We start from the raw sequence: 13383 nt of genomic DNA, 5'->3' as shown, positions 1-13383 counted from the left end.
TATAGATACACATACATGTAGACATACATAGACATGCATGCATGCACACACATATATTCAGACACATATACATGCATGCACATACATTTTAAATTATAGTATGGCTGCTACCACTTTACTGTCCTGGGACAGAATACCAAAATGAGATTGCTACTCCAAACATCTTTTGAGGGCAGGATTTTGAGAGCATCTCAGACTACTTCTGATGACTACCGACTGCCTGCAGTTTGGCAGTTCAAATCTCACCAGGCTGAAGGTTGACTCAGGCTTCCATCCTTCCGAGATGGGTAAAATGAGGACCCAGGTTGTTGGGGGCAATAGGCTGACTCTGTAAACCTCTTAGAGAGGGCTGTAAAAAGCACTGTGAAGCGCTATATAAGTCTAAGTGCTATCGCTAAAAGTGCTATTAACGTCTTAAGAAGCAAGATACTGTAAAACAGTGTCTCATGGCTAAGACAACAAGTCACCTAGATTTATTCCAACGTGGGATAAAACGAAATATAATACTACCATGTGAATTATGCTGAATCACCGATGAAGTTAAAAATGAACAGCAACAAAAAAAAGTTTGTAAAATTAGAATCTTGTGTTTTAGATTATAGCAATAAATGCAGCAGTGAAACAAGTAGGAGTAAAGCTATTGAAACAATGTAATAGACTGAACATACAAAAAAAAAATCTATAAAATACACTAAAACAGTCTCTTTGATCAATCTGTGGCCAGCTGATTAACCAAAAGGCCTCGTGAAACAAAAGTAACTTATGTGCAAATCACATCCACGTATCTCACACTTGAAAGTCTATTGACCACCTATTTGGACTTCCAGCGAAAACCTTTAAGATGGGAATTTTAATGGAAGCTTCCCTACCAGGGCTGGTAACAAAGAGGAGATATTAATTAGGACATTGTTATAGCCAACTTCAGGTTAAGAAGTGGAGCCATGTTGTTGGAGAAGTCAGAGGCAGAGGTAGCAGCCTATTCTAGTGAGTTTTTATAGAATAATTTTATAGAGGAGATATGCTAGGTATATTGAAAAGAAACACAGTTATTTGATGACTTATTCTTCTTTTAAACCTAAGTCCGCAATGCTATCGTTCAGTAGTTTGCAACCAAATCTGAACAGCATAATCATGGGGAGGCCCTAATAACCTGTAGCTAAAGTGCCACAAGATATACATGATGTACAGTGACAATAAAGGCTATGCTACTAAGATGTCACTACTACTTTTTTGAACAACATTAGGAAACAACACATTTAACACTATGGCCACTTTGACTTTTATAGAGCCCATGGAACAAATTGAGCTTTTTCTGGCTTTACCCTGCCTTGTTTCATCCAACAGGGTGTGTTGGGGTGGGGAATCAACCCCAAAAGATTGAATAACTTTACCCATTCTCTAGTTTTTGAATGATTTCCTCAAGGATCCTTTAATTTTAATAACAAAAGTGATACTAGGGTGAGATTCAGGATAGCAAAATATAAAATATCTATGGACAAACTGAAAGGTGATAGATAGTTCTCTCCCCTCAGGATTATTTCCCCTCCAACAAGGTATTTCCAGTTAGAGTATGATCTTTTGATTCCCACACAAAGTGTGCTCTTCATCAGTACAAAACAGCCCACCCTTCAACCATTCGATTTTGCCTTGACGCATCCTTCCCTCTAAGGTAGCATCTTCCCCCTCTCTTGGGCACTACTGTGCATATTTTATGGCAATACGCCTTCAATCTAGAGCTATAACAATTCTCAGGATGCCTTCCAGGGGTGGAAGGCAACGTTAGATCTTTGTATGAACTCTCCCGGCCTCCTCTCCCGCCTCTCCCATACGCTTCCTGCCCTTCAAGGGAATGTCCAGGAAGGGCCAGGCCCCCAAATACAAGAAAAGCATCAAAATTAGCAGGACTTTTTGACGGCAATTGCTTTTTTCTACCAGACCCATGTTTCATGTGCAAAGTGTGAGTTTACCACAGGACGAGTGCCTTGCTTTAACCAAAGCAACGATTTTGCCAGTCTAGACCTTTCTGTGCTTTCGTTTTTTTTTAAATTCTTCCTGTGAATACCTCAGCGTCAACTGGGCCACCATCTTGAAAGAGGTGGTCTTATTGTACTGTGGTGCTTTGCGATGCAACCCTGCAAACAACATGGTTTGTAATAATAATACCAAAGGTCCTTTTTCTCTTTTTCCTCTCTCTCTCTCCTTCTTTCTCTCTTCATGGTTCCAAAGCTTTAAAATATAAAACTTGGGCATGTTGGCAAGGCAGACCGCTCAATTCCTTACCGAATTTTCTCAGATATACCTCATAGATAATAGTGTTTAGAGTAATGTTATTATAGCGTATGTAATAAATTATTCACTTGTTTCATTTTGGTAACTGTGATTTAAAAGAAATTTTAAAAAAGCTTTTTAGGTTGTGCTTTTGTAATAGACAGGAAAAAGAAAAAAACGGTGCGCTTAAAGTTGTATGTAAGTCTTCTTCCTTTTTGGGTGTTTTATTTATTCCGGATTGGGAAAAGTTGCAGAATGAGCCCAAAGTTTACAGTTTTCATATTTTGCTGAAGAAACAATCTGTGTTAATTTGCTCTGTTGGGAAAAAAAAAAAGTATGATTATTTTCTACATTTGTGCTACTTGGTCTGAACAATTAATTGTTCTGTGTTTAACAGTGTAGTATTATAATTAGCAACTCCTATGATTTCAGTGCTATCATTTTGATGCATGAAGCAAAAGAGAAAATAAAAACTTAGCAGTGTAATGCATTGTGGTTCTTAATAGCAACTATTTTTTTTTTCATTTGGAAATAAATGTTTCCTTTCCATTTAATGAAATTTCATTTATGCATGAAGCCTGTTATCCGTTAGCGGTTGTGGAGCAGTTTTGTGTATACATGCATTTAGGCTGTGAAAACGTGCACAGTTCTGTCTCATAACGTTGAAATAGCAATTTGCAAACACGAGGCATTTCCATTTTGAATAAGCATTTGGATTAGGGCACATTTCAGAAATAAACATATGTCCGGTACATATTGAATTTGACTTCAAATTAAGATGAACAAATAAAATCAGCCGATAGCTCCTCTGTTTCTAAGACGAACATTGTTTAGGTGTGGCAGTTTTGAAAAGTCACCTTTTACTGGAAATGAGTGAGCTGTGCATTTTTTCTAACACAAAAGGAGTTCCTTTGGCTTTATGGTAGATCATAACAAGAACTAGCAATATAGTTTCTATGATTGCAAATTTATACAGTGATGGTGAGACCTGGCAGTGTTTTCCAGCATTTGCAGGAATGACCGACCATTTTCAAATGTTAGAATGATGCTCCTTTTTGGGCAGGGCTGTAATAAGACAGTCAACATCTGGCACAAACCAAACCCCACCGGAATTAGCAGGGTCTGTTACAGTTGTGTTGTCTGCTGTGACTGACAACAGACTGTTTGGATATTTCAGCCTAAACACATCACACACGCGCGCACACACTCTCTCTCTCTCACACACACACATAACTCAGCACAGTTTTAATGGTTGTTTATCTACCTTGCCTATGCAACTGGATCCTGATTCTCTAGCATGTTTGAAGAGTGGTTGTTAAATGTTCTGTTTTACTTTCCTCCTCCTCCTCTTCCTCCATAAGGAGTCATTTTTAGACCTTTGCCAACAATGTACAGTATCCAGGTCTATAAATTAAGATTTAGCTATATATTGGTGGGGGGGGGGTGGGGGGCAGTGAAGAATAATGAAGAGTATTATATTTATCTGGTGAGACTTTGCTGATTTGAGTTTTCTTAATGCAAAAGCAGAGAGTCCCAAGGACTTTCTGGTGAACCAGGCCACTGCCTGGAGAGTGAAACACCAGGTTGGCATAAGACATGCAGATGTGATAGGCTGCTCTCTAACCCATGTTAGGAAGATTGTTTTGGGTACTCTTCTGCAAACTAGAGTCAAAATGTTTGTAACTTAAAGAAAGCCTTGAGTGTATACCTTGCACCACTCAGTCTACCCTACTAAGGCACATTTGAACCAGCCTGGATGATCACAAGCCTATTTTAAAGAGAAAAAGCATATGGATAGACCTTTATAGCTGGGCTCTCACCAATTCAAATAGTAAAGTTTAGGCTCTCACTGATCCAAATTGCAAACTTTCTTCCTAAAACCTACCTGTTCAACTGCACCATAAAGCCAAAAAAACTGCTAAGTACACTTTACTTTTGTCTAGGAGGGTGCAACTTAGGAATTAGGGCTGTGTGGAAAACAGCAATCTGCTATACAAAACAATGTCCAGCCTGAACATCCATAGCGTGTTTATATGTCTTTTGTCATTAAGAATATACTGGACGTGTGCTTACATTAGTGCAAAGGAGCATATTTTTTATTTGGCCTTATAATAGTAGATTGTGATAAACAAAACTTTGTACTATGGTCTGTTTATTTTTGTTTTCCTATTTATCTGCCAAAGATGGTAATGGATACAAGGATTTTAAATAGGTTTTTTGTAAGACAGTTAATGATTGTAATAGTGTTAAAAACTTCCCAAAAGCTTTATATGTTCTTCCGCAATAAGTAAACCAAATATTTCTTTCAAGTAAGTTCCAGTTATGCTAAAAAAAAAAAAAAACAGATTCAAGAACCATAATTCTTAACCAAAATGCAGTTGTTGCAATGTTTGCGTACTCTTCAAATGCATTTTTATTCTTTCAATCCAAAGGAAATAAGGGGTATGAGAAAACGGCCAAACCTACAGCTTGGAAGCAAAGAGTAGGTGGCCCAGCTTACTATGTTTTTGCCAAGAATACTTGTAATTTAAGGTATATTTTATAATGCCATTATAGGTCTTGGGGTTTCTGTTTTTGTTTTGTTTTGTTATTTCTGTTTTTTATTTTTTAATTTTGTGAAGGTGATATGTTAAATCGCGTGTTCCAAACAAATAAAGTAGCTACAGAATGAATGTTATTTTATTATTAAATGGTTTTTACTCAATTATTTGTGCCAACAGACATCCTTTACCTTAATAACAAATTACTGTATATGTGTCAAAGTCTTAATTTATAGTTCTTGATGTGAAAAATAAAGAGAAAAACACGTATGGTTTGTCAAAGTTGAATAAATGAAGAAAAGTCTGCATATTATTATTATTATTTTGCATCCTTGTGCAATGAAAAAGGATACTCTCAGATGTGGGTTAGAAGAAGAGATGCCACTGAGAGTATAATATGGGTTTAGGAATTAACCCTCTCCTCTAAGAAAATTCTATTTCCATTAGGGCTCAAATACACCAATAGACGTCTCTGGATTCAAGCTCTATTTTAGATAGTATAAAGGTAAAGGTTCCCCTCGCACATATGTGCTAGTTGTTCCCTACTCTAGAGGGCAGTGCTCATCTCTGTTTCAAAGCTGAAGAGCCAGTGCTGTCCGAAGACATTTTCATAGTCATGCGGCCAGCATGATTAAATGCCGAAGGTGCACAGAATGCCTTCCCACCAAAGGTGGTTCCTATTTTTCTATTTACATTTTTACATGCTTTCGAACTGCTAGATTGCTAGAATTTGGGACAAGTAACAGGAGCTCACTCTGTTACGTGGCGCTAAGGATTCGAACCGTTGAACTGCCGACCTTTCTGATGGACAAGCTCAGCATCTTAGCCACTGAGCCACCGCGTCCCCTTTACCTTTAGACAGTGTACCAATCATTTAAAACATGGTCTCTTTTTTAACTAGTCTCTCTCTCTCTGTTTGAGAGTATCTCTTGAGCAAGGCAAATAGACTCTTTGCATTCGCATTAGTTAAAGGGGAAATGTAACTATTCTGTCTTCATCTCCTCAAGCCTCGGATGTAACACCATTCCTTCATGTGGAATTTACTCAAACAGGAATGTCCACAGAGTGTGCTCAGAACACAAAGCATAGAATCAGAAGGTTGGAAGGACCTCAGAGATCTTCTAGTCCAAGAGTGTCAAATTCACACCATCACGGCTGCACTCACGTGACATATTGCAACTTTTCCCCCCTTTGCTAACCCGGGCGTGGGAGTGGCCAGCGCATGATGCATCCAGCCCGTGGCCCGGGAGTTTGACAGCCTTGTTCTCGTCCTACCCTCTACTCAAGGCACAAGGCTTGTACCATCCCAGTCAAATGGTTGTCCAGTCTACTTTTGAAAACCTCCATCAATGGAGCACCCACAATCTGTTCTGACCTAGGCTTCCCAAGATCCTCATCCCAATAAAACCTCTTTTATTTAGGTTAAAGGGAATTCCTCTCCAGCAAAGTCCCGGCCAACAGTCTTTCAGTAGATTTCACAACTACAGACCTTTATCAGACTTGGAGAGCTGCCAGGCCGATATCTTCCAAATGCCACGCTGTAGCAGCAATTACTGTATTTTTCGGAGTATAAGATGCTCCAAAGTAGAAGACGCACCTAGGGGAAAGTATCTGCTTCTGCCTCTCAGCCATTTGCCTCCTTGCAACAAACAGTACAGACAATATACACTATTTGTAGTGTTATATTTCAGACTATACTTCTACAGATGCTGTTAAGATTGATGTGCTTTCTGGAAGTAAACTTATTCTCTGCTATTTAAAAGAATAGCACTTTTTAAAACAATAGCACGTGGTCTCTTCAGATCAAGCATTTATTTAAAAAAAACTTTCAATTTGCTCGTAGGGCTGTTTTTAGTCTTCTGGAGCCTTCAGGGAAGCCTCCGGAAGGCCCCTGAAGGCTCTGGAGGGCTTAAACCAGCCCTACGAGCAAACTGGAAGTCTGTTCCCGAACTTCCGGTTTGCCCATAGGGCCAGTTTTTTGCCCTCCGGAGGCTTCAGGGAAGCTCCTGAAGCCTCCGGAAGGCCTTCAGGGGAGGGGAGGGTGTTTTTGCCCTCTCCAGGCTCCTATAAAGCCTCTGGAGCCTGGGGAGGGCATAAAAACCATGCAAAAAATGGGGGTTGCACCTGTCATGCATGCATGCGCGCTGGGGGGTCGCACATTGCATTATGGGTGTGGCATACCCATGCACGCACACCCTGCACTTCCCCCGCTTATGGCACCTGAGCCAAAAAAGGTTCGCCATCGCTGCTATAGCTTATTGAAGCCTCTGCAAGGCCCCCACCCCATTTCTGCAAGGAGGTAAATTGCTGGGAGGCAGAGGCCAAAGGGTTGGGGCCGGTGGGTGGGTGGGGATACATTCAGTGTATAAGATGTACCCAAATTTTCACCCTCTTTTAGGGGGGAAAGGTGCGTCTTATACTCCTAATGAATTGAACTAATTGCCTCCTGCAAACTCCCCTCCCCTTTTGCTCCTCTTTATTCCCTATGGGAGAGGCCATTCACTGTTCACCTGTGCCTTTACTCCTGAGTCAACCCTTGTTCCTTAACTGTTCCCTTCCCCTGGCAGCTCCGCACCTGTGCACATCTGGAACAGGCTCCAGCTGTTCTTCTGCCTCTGATATCTGACTCCAAAGGTAGCTGATAACTGTTGGACAGCCCTGGGCCCCTCTCAGAGCACTGCTCAGAGCTTTCCCCAGACTCCAGGACTGGCCCATATTCCTCCTCAACCTCCTCACTGTCTGAGTCTGCCGTCAGCTCTACTGGCGAGCCACAACACGATCCCAGAAGGCAAGCTATTCCATTGATTAATTGTTCTCACTGTCGGAAAATGTCTCCTTGCTTCTAGGTTGGATCTCTCTTTAACAAGTTTCCACCAGGGTAGATGGCAGCCACAGTGGTGTGATTGATGCTCTGTGTGGCAGAGCTTCATCTACCCTACAGGTAGTCCTCTACTTACGACCACAATAGAGCCAAAATTTATGTTGCTAAGTGGAAATTTGTTCAATGAATGTTGCTCCATTTTACGACCTTTCTTGCCACAGTGGTTAAGGGAACCGCTGTAATTGTTGAATGAGTAACACGATCGGTATGTGAATCTGGATTCCCCATTGACTTTGCTTGGAAGAAGTTTGCAAAAGCTGAGCATGTGACCCCTGGCCACTGGAAACGTCATAAATATGAGTTATTGCCAAGCGTTGGAATTTTGATCACATGGCCATGGGCATCCTGCAATGGTCATAAGTGTGAAAAATGGCCATGTCACTTTTTTTCCAGTGCCATTGAACTGTCACTGTTGTAAGTTAAGGACTCCTTGTATTATGGCCTCCATATTGTCTTTTGAATCACATTCTGCAGACATCCCTCTTATAGAGGGATTGAGAGAGAGAAAGAGGGAGGGAGGAGAGGAGGAGAGAGGGAGAGAGGGAGAGAGGGAGTGAGGGAGGGAGAGAGAGAGAGAGAGAGAGAGAGATTAGAGTGGTTAAGGTATTGCTTAGAAACCAGGAGACTATGAGTTTATTGTCCACCTTAAGCATGAAAGTCATCTGGGTGACTTTGGGCCAGTTACTCTCTCTCTCTCTCAGCCCAACCTACCTCATAGGGTTGATATTGTGGGAAAAGTAGGAAAGAATAATAGATATATTTATTTATAAACTAATGTTCCTTATTAGTTTACTTACAAGTTATTTATGAACTAATGAAAGCAGAATAAACATCAAATAAATAAATAAATAAATAAATAAAAAGTAATCCTCAATTTATGACCAGTCCCTTAGCGACCATTCAGAGTTATGACAGAGCCCACTCCCAAAAGCTAATTACAACTAGGTTCAGAAATTTATTTCTGTTTCTAAGCAAAGTGGTTGTTGAGTGAGTAGTGTCCAATTTTACAACCTTTCTTTGCTATGGTTGTTAAGCAAATCAGTGCAATTGTTTATGTTTATCTTTATTTATTTACCTTGGAGTCCTAGTGGACAATCACTTAAATATGCCAGCAGCAACCAAAAAAAAGCTAATACAATCCTTGGTTGTATAAACAGAGGAATAGAATCAAAATCACATGAAATATTATAAATTATGAAGTATTAATAAAGCCACATCTGGAATACTGCATCCAGTTTTGGTCACCACATTACAAAAAAAGATGTTGTGACTTTGAGAAAAAGTGCAGAGAAGAGCAACTGAGATGCTTAAAGCTCTGGAGACTAAAATTTATGAAGATGGGTTGCAGGAATTGGGTATGGCTAAATCTAGAGAAAAGAAGGACTAGGGGGTGACATGACAGCAGTATTCCAGTATTTGAGAGGCTGCCACAAAGAGGAGGTGGTAAACTTATTTTCCAAAGCACCAGAAGGCAGGACAAGAAACAATGGATGGAAACTAATCAAGGAGAGAAGCAACTTGGGATTAAGGAGAAACTTCCTAATAGTGAGGACAATTAATCAGTGGAACAGCTTTGCCTTCAGACGTTGTGGGTGCTTCATCACTGGAGGCTTTTAAGAAGAGACTGTACAGCCACTTGTCTGAAATGGTATAGGGCCTCCTGCTCGAACAGAGGTTGGACTAGAAGACCTCCAACGTCCCTTCCAGTTCTACTCTGATTGATTGATTGATTGATATATACTCACGTAGAGCGAACTCTAAGCAGCTTACTGATAATAAAAACACAATATAGAAAAAATAAAAATAATAAATTTTTAAAAAATTAACCCTCACCCCCCTCAACAACAACACACACTCAGATCCACCATTTAATGGGTTCCATACCATTCTGGATTACCCAGACCAGCTGGCAAAATCACATCTTACAAAAGAGGGTCAGTCTAATTTCTGGAGGGATAATGATCCTGAGGGAAGGAGCCCCTACAGAGAAGGCCCTCTTCTGGGTCCCACCAGATGTATCTCCTTAGGGGACGGGACCCACAACATTCCTTGCCTCCCCATTCTAATGAGTGGGGTGGATGTGGTTATTAACTGAATCTGGCTTCCCACACTGACTTTGCTTGTTGGAAACCAGCTGCGAAGGTTGAAAATGACAAGCACATGAACCCAGAACCCTGCAACAGAGTGGAAAAAAAAAATATGGGTTGTCAAATGTCCAAATTTTGAACACATGACCATCCAGATGCTGGGATGGTTATATAGCCGTGATGGCGAACTGTGGTGGCGCATGGAGCCCAATCTGCAGGCATGCCAGCCAGACAGCTGGTTTTGGGGTCTCTGCCGCACATGCGGGAGATATGCATGCATTTGTGGGGGGTTGGAGTAATGTGTGCATGCGCAGGAGCAGGGGGAGCACAGGGAGGCCTGCTAGGCCTAAAATGGGCCACAGGAGGGGGTGCAGCACACCTCCCTGTGGCCCGTTTTTGGTCCCTGGCGACTTCAAGGAGGCCTGCTAGGCCCAAAACGGGGCATGAGGGGGTCACGCACATGCGCTGGCATGTGCAGAGGGGCAGGGTGCATTATATTATGGGTGTGGGCATGCGTACACGCACACGCTTTTGACACACAGGGACAAAAAGGTTAGCCATCACTGTTATATAGTGTGAAGACCAGTAATAAGTTTTTTTTTCCAATTCTTGTGGTGGTCATTAAGCGAATCCGTGGTCATTAAACAAAACCAATGGACCACTATGGGCATGGTTTTGCAAAAAAAAAATAGTAGTAAATGGAGGTTTTTGGCAAATCCATCATAAAGCATGGTCCCATGACCGCAGACCATTGCCCAAATGGTCATAAATGTGGCCTGTTTGTTGAACGTCCAACGCTTGGTCACTTGACTGCAAGGCACTGGTGGTCTGTCAGAACTTCAAATCTGGGTCGTAAGTATCCTCCAGGTAGGTTCATGGGAACTTCAAGTGGTCACTACGTGACAGGTCATAAGTAGAGGGCTACTTGCATTGTTATTTTAACAGTTGAATGCTAGATACGAATAACTTATTTTTAGAAATTCTGGTTCCCACAGCCCGGCAGTTCATACTCAATCAGAAGATACCTCATTATGGACCACAGCACATGATCAAGGATGACTAGAGAAGCCACAATCTTTATAGAGTTTCTAGCCATCACAAAGGAAACACAATGGTCGTCATTTTCTGTCCCACTACCCTCCGATTTTCCTAACAGAAAAAGAGAGAGAGAGGGGGGGGAGGGAGGGAGGGAGGGAGAGAGAGAGAGGGAGAGAGGGAGAGAGAGAACGAACAGGATGGCACATTTGAGGACTCTAACACTACAGACACTTTAGTTGCTCCCACCTCTCACATTTCTACTCATTTCCCCCCACATTCAGGTTTTCTTTTTTTCCCCCTCCTTCTCACACAAGTGGTGAACACTGAAAGAGCCATAGAAATGAGTGCCTAGAAAGACTTGGTTTTATAGGGATTATCTAGGACTTCATTTTAATGTTTAAGAATTAATCTGTAATCAGCACAAGGGGAATTCATTTAACTTTATCCCTGAGTGGGTCCTACCAGTTTAACAACCAGTTCGCTGAGCATGCACTTTGCGTGCGCTATGCGTGCATGCAGGGTTTACAGAGAAATCACCTTCTGCCAGAGGTGGGTTCCTACCAGTTCGAATCGGTTCAGCCAAATAGGTAGTAACTCGGCCTGCCGTGCCCCGAACCAGTTCTCTGGGTGGCGCCATAGGTGTCGCCATCTTGTTTTTTTGTTTCTGTGCATGCGCAGAAGCAGTTTATTAGTACTGTGCATGCACACGCACACAGACATTGCGTCCCTGAGCAAACCAGCAGTAGCAGCAGCTGGAACCCACCCCTGCCTTCCGCATTACTGCTGGGGAGGAAAACAGCTGAGGTGCAGCAATCCACTCTGCCATGCCTATCAGCTGGGATTCAGAAAAGGGAATATAGGTGAGACTGAGTATAGCACAGGAGCGGGCAGGTGGGCCTAGCTGAAAATCAGAGCGAACCGGTTCGCTCCCAGCTGATAGTCAGAGCTATTGGTTCACCCAAACCGATCCAAACCGGTGGAATCCCACCCCTAAGGGGTCTATTCCAGTGGTGGGTTACATCCGGTAAACCCCGGTACAAGCATACTGGTGCCTGCCAGGAGCACTGGATATCATTCCAGTATGGTGCTCTGGAGGGCCCACCTGCCCACCCACCGTCTTTACCAGTATTTGAGCTCTTCTGGGCTTTTGTGCATGTGCATGGAGAATACAGTGGCTGTGCAACGCTCCGCTGAGCACCTGGAGCATTGCAGAGGCGTCACAGAGACGTCACGGAGCATCGTAGACAGTAAGTACGCATGTGCGTGCTACGTGTGTGTGCGCGCACGCTGTGCGCATTCATCAGGTGGACACCGGGCCCCATTGCACCATACTGGTTGCACCGGGATCTGGAACCCACAGTGGCCTATTCAGGATTAAATCTAGTCTGTTTGGATTATTGGACTGAACTGATAGTGTTTGATATTATGAAGATGCATTGATACCACTAGCACCCACACCTTAACATCCAGACAGTAAAGCATGCCACAGCACAGAGCCAATAACTATGCCTTTTCTAAATAGCTCAACTGCTTTTGGAGAAACTGTAAGGGAAGATCTGTCTTTTAACACCTGAGTAAAGCCAAGAAGGAGAAGAAGCCAAGTGGTTACCTGAAGTCGATTTATAGATCTACAAAATCTGAACTAGGAAAATCTGAATGACTGCTAGGGGGCTGCCATCTATCAGCCATCTGCATTTTTGCAGGCCAGATTTGGGAGCCCCAGAGTGCCTTTATTTTACTTCACACAGAAAAGATGATTTTATTTTATTTTATTTGTGTTGTGTTTGCCTGTTTAACCCAAAATAAAAAAAAATATTTTCAAAAAAGAGAGAGAAAAGCCTCAGGTTTGTTTCAAGTAGCATCACACCAGTGGTGGGTTCCTAGCGGTTTGGACCGATTCACCCAAACTGGTAGTGCTTTGGTGGCCTGGGTTGCTGGAACGGGCAGTGACCCAGGCCTGCCACGCCCCTGAACCGGTTCTCTGGGTGTTGCTATAGATGCCACCATCTTGGTTTTTGCTTCTGCGCAGAGCAATTTTTATTGCGCTGTGCATGCATGTGCAAGCAGCATGGCCATGAGCAAACCGGCGGTAGTGACTGCTGGAACCCACCCCACAACAAGGAAGAGAAAGCGTGGAGTAATAAGCTTCCTTTTTCTTTCAGTACTTTTTTTCAACTACCAGTATTTAAACAAAAATGCATTTATGAGCACGGTGGCGCTGTGGTTAGAGTGCAGTAGTACAGACAACTTCTGCTGACTTTTGTCTGCCTGCAATTTGGCAGTTCAAATCTCACCAGACTCAAGGTTGACTCATCCTTCCATCCTTTCGAGGTTGGTAAAATGGGGACCCAGATTGTTGGGGGCAATAGGCTGACTCTGTAAACCGCTTTGAGAGGGGCTGTAAAAGCACTGTAAAGCGCTATATAAGTCTAAGTACTATTTCTGAGAAGAACATTTGAAAAAAATAGCCAACCTCTTAAGAAACCCCAAAGACAAAATCCAGCTAGAAAACCATGAAGTCTACGAAATACCATGCAAAATCTGCCCTGCAACATACATAGGACAAACG

This window comes from Thamnophis elegans, chromosome 3 (assembly GCF_009769535.1).
Source record: "Thamnophis elegans isolate rThaEle1 chromosome 3, rThaEle1.pri, whole genome shotgun sequence".
Lineage (NCBI taxonomy): Eukaryota > Metazoa > Chordata > Lepidosauria > Squamata > Colubridae > Thamnophis > Thamnophis elegans.
The sequence above is the reverse complement of the archived record's forward strand: the minus strand, read 5'-3'. Positions refer to the sequence as shown.